Source organism: Lepisma saccharinum, chromosome 10 (genome assembly GCF_977018435.1).
Source record: "Lepisma saccharinum chromosome 10, izLepSacc3.1, whole genome shotgun sequence".
NCBI classification, from domain to species: domain Eukaryota; kingdom Metazoa; phylum Arthropoda; class Insecta; order Zygentoma; family Lepismatidae; genus Lepisma; species Lepisma saccharinum.
The window spans coordinates 68,640,235-68,650,011 of NC_139238.1; positions in this window are offsets into that span (position 1 = coordinate 68,640,235).

The following is a 9,777-nucleotide window of genomic DNA, read 5'->3' on the forward strand; positions in this document are numbered from 1 at the left end:
TGATTTGTATTCGAGTGATAAGAATAAAAGTTTATCTTTGCCCGGTGATAATACCAGTGACGTGCACTGAGGAGTAGCTAGTCTAGCAGAGATAGATCAATCAATCTCACATCTCGAATTATATTCAAATCACAATATTTATTGTCTTGTTAAAGCCACCACAGCTCATACGCAACACTTTCTTTTCCACGCGCTTCTCGTCCATCGGTGTTCTCCACGGGCAAAGCTGGCTGGATACCCTAGCTCGCTCTTCTTCCGCCAGACCAGTTTTCAGGTAGAAACGGCCAGCCCAAGGAAAAGGAAGATTTCTACCTCTACCTCTCTTGTCCCCTCGCCCCCCGCTGCAATGGTTGAAAGCCCAGGCTTTCAGGTCGCCCAGTCTATCTCCTATAGGACAGATAGGGGATTGGTTTCTCATAGATTTTTTGTAAATCCTGTAAAGAACTCAGGGTAAAATTTTCTGCAGTACTTATGTTCTCTGTATTTACACAACCTTTTACACGTTGTACAATATGTGCGTATGGGATGTAGTTTTATTATTTATGAAATGGGAACGTGTTATGTGCAGACAATGATGTTATGCTTTCTTTCTTTTTTTCTTTTACAAATATGGAATATATAATGATTAAATTACAAATATATGCTCAGGCTCTATCTGACTCTCGTTTTAGTAGTGTTTTATTTAAATATACTACTCTTGGTCTCTAACAGTCATAAATACGGATGTATTTATTTGGGCAAGAGAACGCGTGTTCATATTGTTGTTGGTTTGGTTTATTTTACTTCGCGTTTCTGCCACATTTGGTTATCGCGAAAATGAGGATTGAGTGATAATATGATGAAATTGGTTAAGGGACCTCATATGAACAATCCAGGCCAGGATTCGAACCCGTGATGAGTGCGCATTCTTGTCCTATGTGTTGCAGTGAATAATGAAATAATTTGGAATAAAAAATGTATCTCAGAACTCAAAAAGTCAAATGAATATCATTAAAGAAACTACAAAAAAGTGTGTTGTGTTTTGTTACCTGTCACCAAATCAACCAAGCGTTGGGGAGTTGTTATCACAGCGCGCTACGACACCAGGATTTCTGGGTTCGAACCCCGACCCAGGCATTGCGTTCCCTGTGCTCGTCCCTTCATCAATTTCATGGTATCTTCGCAATTAACCAAATGTGACAAAAAAGCGACGCTAAGTAACAAAAATGAAATCAAATCATTGATTGATTGCTCAATTTGGTGTATTTTACTTCGCTTTTCCGCCACCTTTGGTACGACAAAATTGATGAAGGGACACACACAAAGAACACAAATGGCCAATCCGAGATTCGAACCCAGGATCTCTGGCTTAGAGTCAAATCAAATAGTTTTTTACTTTCGAATGTGGGTGGGGGTTACGTGTACTTTTTTATGGTACTCATTCATAATTTTGCAATCTTTTCCTGTTATTGACATTCTCCTTTTTTGTAGAAATACTGGCCCTAAAGGGAGGAGGGGTGTGATCCACACCAACCCCCCCCCCCCTTGAGCACGCCACTGACTGCTACCCCAAGTGTCGACGTCACCGCACGTCACTGGATAATACAGATTCTGATGACAGGGCTAATAAGAAGAGAAGTTTCGAGAGACCAAAATACTTCGTCAGGCAAGTAAATGTTGAGCGGAATTCTTATGATTCTACAACACAGACTGAAAATGCAAAAATCAATGTAAATCACCATCGCCCATCTCACAGAAGATTTGAACGAAATCCCTCAAGAAGGCAGTTTGTAAGGTCTGAAAGAACTAATAATAACGTAAATAATTCGAATCTCAGACTTGCCAATACCCCAACATCTGATAACAGAAGAAAACTGGAAATTACAATGAACAACCAATAGAGTATGGTAATGCATCTCATAGTTCACAGGAAAATAGTACTACAGTAGGCAGCACCAACTTGCAGTGTAATTCTGCAAATATGGAACACCTAACTCCAACTGCTACTACTACCACAAGTGCACATTCTTCTAACCCCTTAAACAACTAAGACAGGGTGATATGCTCCGATTTACCTTGCCACAAATAAATGCAAAGGAGCTGGATGGTAGTATTAATAACCCTTATTTAGTACATGTTAAGGAATGTCTGAAGGAATATAATAAAATTAAATCTTTAGGCGTTACCAGAGATAAAGTTTTATCTGTAGCATTTTTATTAGAATGGTACGATTCTGAGCCAGAGTGGATTATGTCAGAAAACGGTACTCCAATACCAAAAATTGAGAATCCAGAAATACAAGGTAAAATTGCGGATCTGTCTTTAAATTGTTTAATTGATACTGGAAGTCAGTGTAATCTATTAGAATACAAAATCTGGACAATTCTAAGTTCCATTATACCAGGAGCAAGATTGGAACAATTAGAAGAAATATAATAATATAATTGACTTGCTTTGCAGGAGATCAACGTCTAAAGGTAATGGGTTTCAAATATGTAACAGTTCAAATAGCAAATGAGTTTTTCCACATGGGACTGTACAGGGAGGTTATTTCAGTCGTTCACCGCCAGAGTGACGGCCGTTCCGCGGACTCTTCATGCAACAGGTCCCGGCAAATTGCGTTCAGGAAGTCCGTAACAGAAACCGCTTGTTTTGTAATGTTTCCACTTTTCACAATTACAGTTACAATTACAATTGAAATAAGCACGTACCTTGTCGCAAGGATGCTGGAAAAGGTGCCCTCCCAAATACAAATATTTCTGGCACCTTATTTCTGACATCTAATCTTAGATTAGTCATCGCTACTTTATTCTCAGTTGTCGCGACAGCGCCTGCAGCTTATCGGGGGTTGGGTGAGTTGTCAGCCGCGAGACGGCGCTTCATACTGCACGTGTCGGCAGTGATGCCAACCGTAGGGACATGTCCCTACGCATAGGGACTTTTCACTAAATTTCGCCCGCGTAGGAACGTAGGGACAGATTTTGCCAAATGAGGGAAAACGTAGGTACTTTTTTCAATCTTGGTAAATTACATTTTATGAATTAGTTTATCTGGATACTTTAGCGAGGAGGAGAAAAAAGAACTAACTAACAGATCTCCATCAGAATTTTGGAACATGTTATCGGTTACCAAAAACTTTCAAGGCAAGTTCCTTTTTGAAAACATTTCCACTCTCGCGAAAATAGTGCTAACATTGCCGCATTCTAACGCGGAAACGGAAAGAATATTTTCAATGTTAAGTGATACAAAAACAAAAAAGGGAAATAAAATGGGACCAAAATTGTTAAAGAATGCAGGAAATACAGCATCACCAACCAACATCTATCTCTTCACAGCAGCAGCATGTATGACTTCAAATAACATAATCAACAGTAAACGACTCAACGTTATTCATTAGGGGTGTGCTGGATTCTTTACTTTAAAAAGTCGTTAATTCTCGACGTTTTCTGCCTTGTAAGTTTCTGGAACTTATCGAAAGTTGTAAGTTTTTATTCTAGAAATGCAAAAACAATCACTTAAAGTGAAAATGACTTGTAAAATTCGAGATTTCCAGTGCTTCGGGAAATTTCGAACATTTCCCGTCCAGAAAATTTTCCGACTTGGTCGGGAAATTGCAAATTTTTCAGTCCCGAATGTCGGGATTTAAAAAAATTACCGTCCCGATCCCGTCCCGACCCAAAAAATTCTGTCCAGCACACCCCTATTATTCATTAAGGCAAGAATTTACAATACCGGACCCTTCTGTAATTTCTATGCTACGTCTTATACTCACGAAATAATTATTCGTGATTATTTATCTCAAGTTAACATGTTGGGGTGAGGGGGAAAAAATGTTCATTAACGTGTAGAAGTTGTAAAATAAGCTTTTCAATTCTCGCAATGATTCTCCGTATACAAGTATGGTAGCCATATTTGTTGATATGAACAAATTAAAATTAGTTACGCTGTCTACAGCGTTGCCACACTGTTGATTTCATACTTGGAGAGCATGGATCGTGTAAGAATGGCGGAAGAGAACAGTAAAAAAGTTGTTAATGTTGTACAGATTGTTAGGTGGAGTGTGCAGGAGGATGGCTGTGGGCTAATTAATAAACTTATGGATTTCAGTATATTGCCCAAAGAACGTGCTTACATGTGACAGCGACAATCACGATGTAGAAGAACTGATTTGATTACAGGTAAATTTGGCAACAGTACATCAATCATAAAATTGCAGGATACGAAAATGGCGTCTTCGATGATGAACGTGCTACGAAAATAATATTTTTTATCGGTTCGTAATCACAATTACCGCAAAACCATTCAGGAATAGCCCCACTGACCATTCTCGGTAAGTTTAGGTTAAGTTAGGTTAGGCAAACATAGTTAAAATTTGGGCTCGAAAAAAACATGCACGGGTAGCCCAACAAACCATTGACGGATAGCCCCACGAACCATTCAGGTACGGTTAGGTTAGGTTAGGATAGGCAAACATAGTTAAAATTTGGGGTCGTAGTAATATCAGGAATGTATATTTCGTTTTTTAAGTATTGGAAACACAAAATCTTCCGGTAAATAATAAGCAATCGTGCCGATCGCGGACCACTCAATGTCACTTATTTTGCAATTTCTACACGTGACCCCCCAAATTTTAACTTCAAATTCGTGATTAGGAGGCCTCAATTAGTGAGTATGCGAAATATTACAAAAAATCGGGGAGAGGTCCTGTATTGTAAATTCGCTCCTTCATTAATTGTGGAAGCACCGAGCAGAAAGATTTGGTAAGTAAATGTGTATATTTTATCTTCTGTTTGCATGCTCATGAGGTGTTTTTTTTTTAGTCACTTTACTTGGCGTAGGGACATTTGGTCAGTTGTAGGGACATTTTGACTACGTCTGTAGGGACATTGCCGAAAAATGGTTAGCAACACTGTCGGCTGCCAGACTTCAGTGTACGTTCATGTTCACTTCTGTTCATTTATCAGTACGCGTGTTGCTTATACTGTGTTATTGTAATGTGCTTACTCGTGGCCAGTGCTTTATTGTGTGTTAATTGTTATTCATTCATTACTTATGTCGTTAAACAAATATAGTCTTGAACATAGAGTTTTTATGTACGATAATTACGTGAAAACGAATTCTTGCAGAAAAGTGGTCAGGGATTACGATAGACAGGATCTCTTGAACCTAAGAAACGTGTTGTATTGCTGTTGAAGGAAGTCATTTTCAACATCTCTTATAACACAGGAGGTTAGTGATCATCATTATTATTACTTTTAAATATCATTTTACGCTTTCGGTTTGCTTTATGCGCCGGGATGCTGTCTTCCCTTTCTGTCAACTGAGGATAAAGTAGCGATGTCTAATCTAAGATTAGATGTCAGAAATAAGGTGCCGGAAATATTTGTATTTGGGAGGACACCTTTTCCTGCATCCGTGCGACAAGGTACGTGCTTATTTCAATTGTAATTGTAACTGTAATTGTGAAAAGTGGAAACATTACAAAACAAGCGGTTTCTGTTACGGACTTCCTGAACGCAATTTGCCGGGACCTGTTGCATGAAGAGTCCGCGGAACGGCCGTCACGCTGGCGGTGAACGACTGAAATAACCTCCCTGTATATTGTTAAACAGTTACACGCTGATTTAATTTTGGGTTCACTGTTTTTGTTGCAATATAAGGCGATTATAAATTACAGCAATGCAACCGTCATGCTTTCGAATTCATTAGGTCAGGAAATAATTACTCCGTTTTTAGTGCAATCTGAAGAGAGTCTTCCGTCAATGAAGGGAATAGTATGTTCTTGCAAATTATCAATTTCAACCACTTCACAAATTGAAGGAACATCTGACATCGCTTCGGAGGAAGATATTCGGCATGCAGCGTACATGAACAATACTCTTGCATCTGATTGTTTGGATAAGTTACTTCATCTTCTTCTGGAATACCATATTTTATTTTCTGACAGACCTAAACAAGCAAATGTGGAAGCTTACGATATACAATTGGATACTGATGTAACAATAATACAGGGTGTCCCACGAACGGTGCAACTGGGAATTAAGAGTGGCGTTACTTTGTAACCGAAACCTGTACATACATAAGTCATACACCAAATGTTAGCCCTGTCCAAGTAGATATTTTTAAACATAGAAACAACAAACGGGGTGCAGTGTTGCCAAATGGAAATGAAAGTGTAAATTTATTTTTCCACAAAGCATGGAAAATTGCATGTCAAACATTCGTATGGAAATTTGGACGTCAATTTTCACCTTGGGTAGGTGGACTATTTCGCCATCTATAGTTCAGAGAAGAAAACCGATCGTTTTCGCGTATAGCAAATCCTGAAATGCCTCGTAAAGTCGTACCAGTCCAAATGTGTGTTTTTTAAAAAATATGAGGTACAGTGGCAACACTGTTGATGTTTGAAGGCAACAAAAGGTGTGTTTAGTGATGGTCTATGACATGGAAATGCTGGAAACAGGAAAAAAAGAAAATGAAAATTATGGTGAAAAAAGTGTAACTTACCTACTCCTCGCAACCATGCAATGCAATAAGAGCGCCCACCGAACGAGAACAAAAAAATCAGTTAGTTGTGTACTCAGAACTGTTTGAGCCGTGCATTTCGCATTGTTCGTAGGGGAATATTAGAATTGTTCTGTGAAATGAAGAACTCTTTGGAAGAGAGGGTGTTCATTGTGGAACATTATTTTTGTTCAAAATCGTACGCTAGTGTAAAAACTGTGTTTCGCGAGAAATATCCGAATAACAGTGTTCCAGAAAATTCGACGATATATCGACTTGTTTCCAGATTTCGTGAAACAGGGTCAGTTAATGACAAACCCTACCACAGACAACCACCAGTTTTGACACAAGGTGTGCTGCAGGATGTGGAGCAGAGAATATCACAATCTCCCAGGAAATCTGTTCGTAAACTTGCTGCACAGTCAGGTGTATCAAAAACAACAACTCACCGAGCGTTAAAACAATTGCACCTACCTGCATATAAGGTACAGGCTGTGCAAGAACTGAAGGAAGCAGACAAAGGTGCACGTGTAAGATACTGCCAGTGGTTTAGAAATTTTATTAGAGACAGTGGTGTGAATATTTTGGATAAGGTTTTTTTCACGGATGAAGCATGGTTCCACTTAAATGGATATGTCAACAGTCAAAATTCTCGACACTGGTCAAGTAACAATCCCCATTTGTTACATGAACAATCACTTCATCCACAAAAGATCGGTGTGTGGTGCGGGATTTCGCGGAGAAAAATAATCGGTCCATTCTTTTTCAACACAACAGTTGACGGAATAGTTTATCGTGACCTTATCACACAGTTTATTTCTCTGTTGGAACGTGATGAACGTGATTGTTGGTTACAACAAGACTCCGCAACATGTCACACGTCTAATGAAACTTTAGACATGTTGGCAGTTTTTTGGCGATCACATTATAAGCAAAAACTTATGGCCCAGTCGCTCCCCGGATCTGACGTCTCCAGATTTTTTTCTGTGGGGTTATTTGAAACAAACAGTTTACATTAATAACCCAAGAACACTTGATGATCTAAAAATAAACATTTGCACAGCCATTAACAATATAAACCAATCAACCTTGCATAAAGTTGCTTCCAACATGATAAAACGTGTTGATGAATGCCTCAGGGAAAATGGTTGTCATTTTCAACATCTCTTGTAAAGCTACACTGCCTGTTACGCGCATTGCATGGTTGCCAGGAGTAGGTAAGCTACACTTTTTTCACCATAATTTTCATTTTCTTTTTTTCCTGTTTCCAGCATTTCCATGTCATAGACCATCACTAAACACACCTTTTGTTGCCTTCAAACATCAACAGTGTTGCCACTGTACCTCATATTTTTTAAAAAACACACATTTGGACTGGTACGACTTTACGAGGCATTTCAGGATTGGCTATACGCGAAAACGATCGGTTTTCTTCTCTGAACTATAGATGGCGAAATAGTCCACCTACCCAAGGTGGAAATTGACGTCCAAATTTCCGTACGAATGTTTGACATGCAATTTTCCATGCTTTGTGGAAAAATAAATTTACACGTTCACTTCCATTTGGCAACACTGCACCCCGTTTGTTGTTTCTATGTTTAAATATATCTACTTGGACAGGGCTAACATTTGGTGTATGACTTATGTATGTACAGGTTTCGGTTACAAAGTAACGCCACTCTTAATTCCCAGTTGCGCCGTTCGTGGGACACCCTGTACAACCCAGCTTCAGGTTTATCATTGGAAGCATACGCTTTAAAAACGTACTCTGCTTATTGTAACCTTGTGGAAACTCCAAACAAAGTTGAAGTAATACGGATGATTTTGAAACAGTTACCTGAGTCAATTTCAAAGAATGTGGGCTGCCATAACATTACAGATCTTAAGCAACTGAAGCAGAAATTAAGGACTATTGATTTGTATTCGAGTTATAAGAATAAAAGTTTATTTTTGCCCGGTGATAATACAGATTCTGATGACAGGGCTAATAAGAAGAGAAGTTTCGAGAGACCAAAATACTTCGTCAGGCAAGTAAATGTTAAGCGGAATTCTTATGATTCTACAACACAGACTGAAAATGCAGGAATCAATGTAAATCATCGTCGCCCATCTCACAGAAGATTTGAACGCAATCCCTCAAGAAGGCAGTTTGTAAGGTCTGAAAGAACTAATAATAACGTAAATTATTCGAATCTCAGACTTGCCAATACCCCAACATCTGATAACAGAAGATATAGTAAAACTGGAAATTACAATGAACAACCAATAGAGTATGGTAATGCATCTCATAGTTCACAGGAAAATAGTACTACAGTAGGCAGCACCAACTTGCAGCGTAATTCTGCAAATATGGAACACCTAACTCCAACTGCTACTACTACCACAAGTGCACATTCTTCTAACCCCTTAAACAACTAAGGCAGGGTGATATGCTCCGATTTACCTTGCCACAAATAAATGCAAAGGAGCTGGATGGTAGTATTAATAACCCTTATTTAGTACATGTTAAGGAATGTCTGAAGGATTATAATAAAATTAAATCTTTAGGCGTTACCAGAGATAAAGTTTTATCTGTAGCATTTTTATTAGAATGGTACGATTCTGAGCCAGAGTGGATTATGTCAGAAAACGGTACTCCAATACCAAAAATTGAGAATCCAGAAATACAAGGTAAAATTGCGGATCTGTCTTTAAATTGTTTAATTGATACTGGAAGTCAGTGTAATCTATTATATTACAAAATCTGGACAATTCTAAGTTCCATTATACCAGGAGCAAAATTGGAACAATTAGAAGAAATATAATAATATAATTGACTTGTTTTGCAGGAGATCAACGTCTAAAGGTAATGGGTTTCAAATATGTAACAGTTCAAATATCAAATGAGTTTTTCCACATGGGACTGTATATTGTTAAACAGTTACACGTTGATTTAATTTTGGGTTCACTGTTTTTGTTGCAATATAAGGCGATTATAAATTACAGCAATGCAACCGTCATGCTTTCGAATTCATTAGGTCAGGAAATAATTACTCCGTTTTTAGTGCAATCTGAAGAGAGTCTTCCGTCAATGAAGGGAATAGTATGTTCTTGCAAATTATCAATTTCAACCACTTCACAAATTGAAGGAACATCTGACATCGCTTCGGAGGAAGATATTCGGCATGCAGCGTACATGAACAATACTCTTGCATCTGATTGTTTGGATAAGTTACTTCATCTTCTTCTGGAATACCATATTTTATTTTCTGACAGACCTAAACAAGCAAATGTGGAAGCTTACGATATACAATT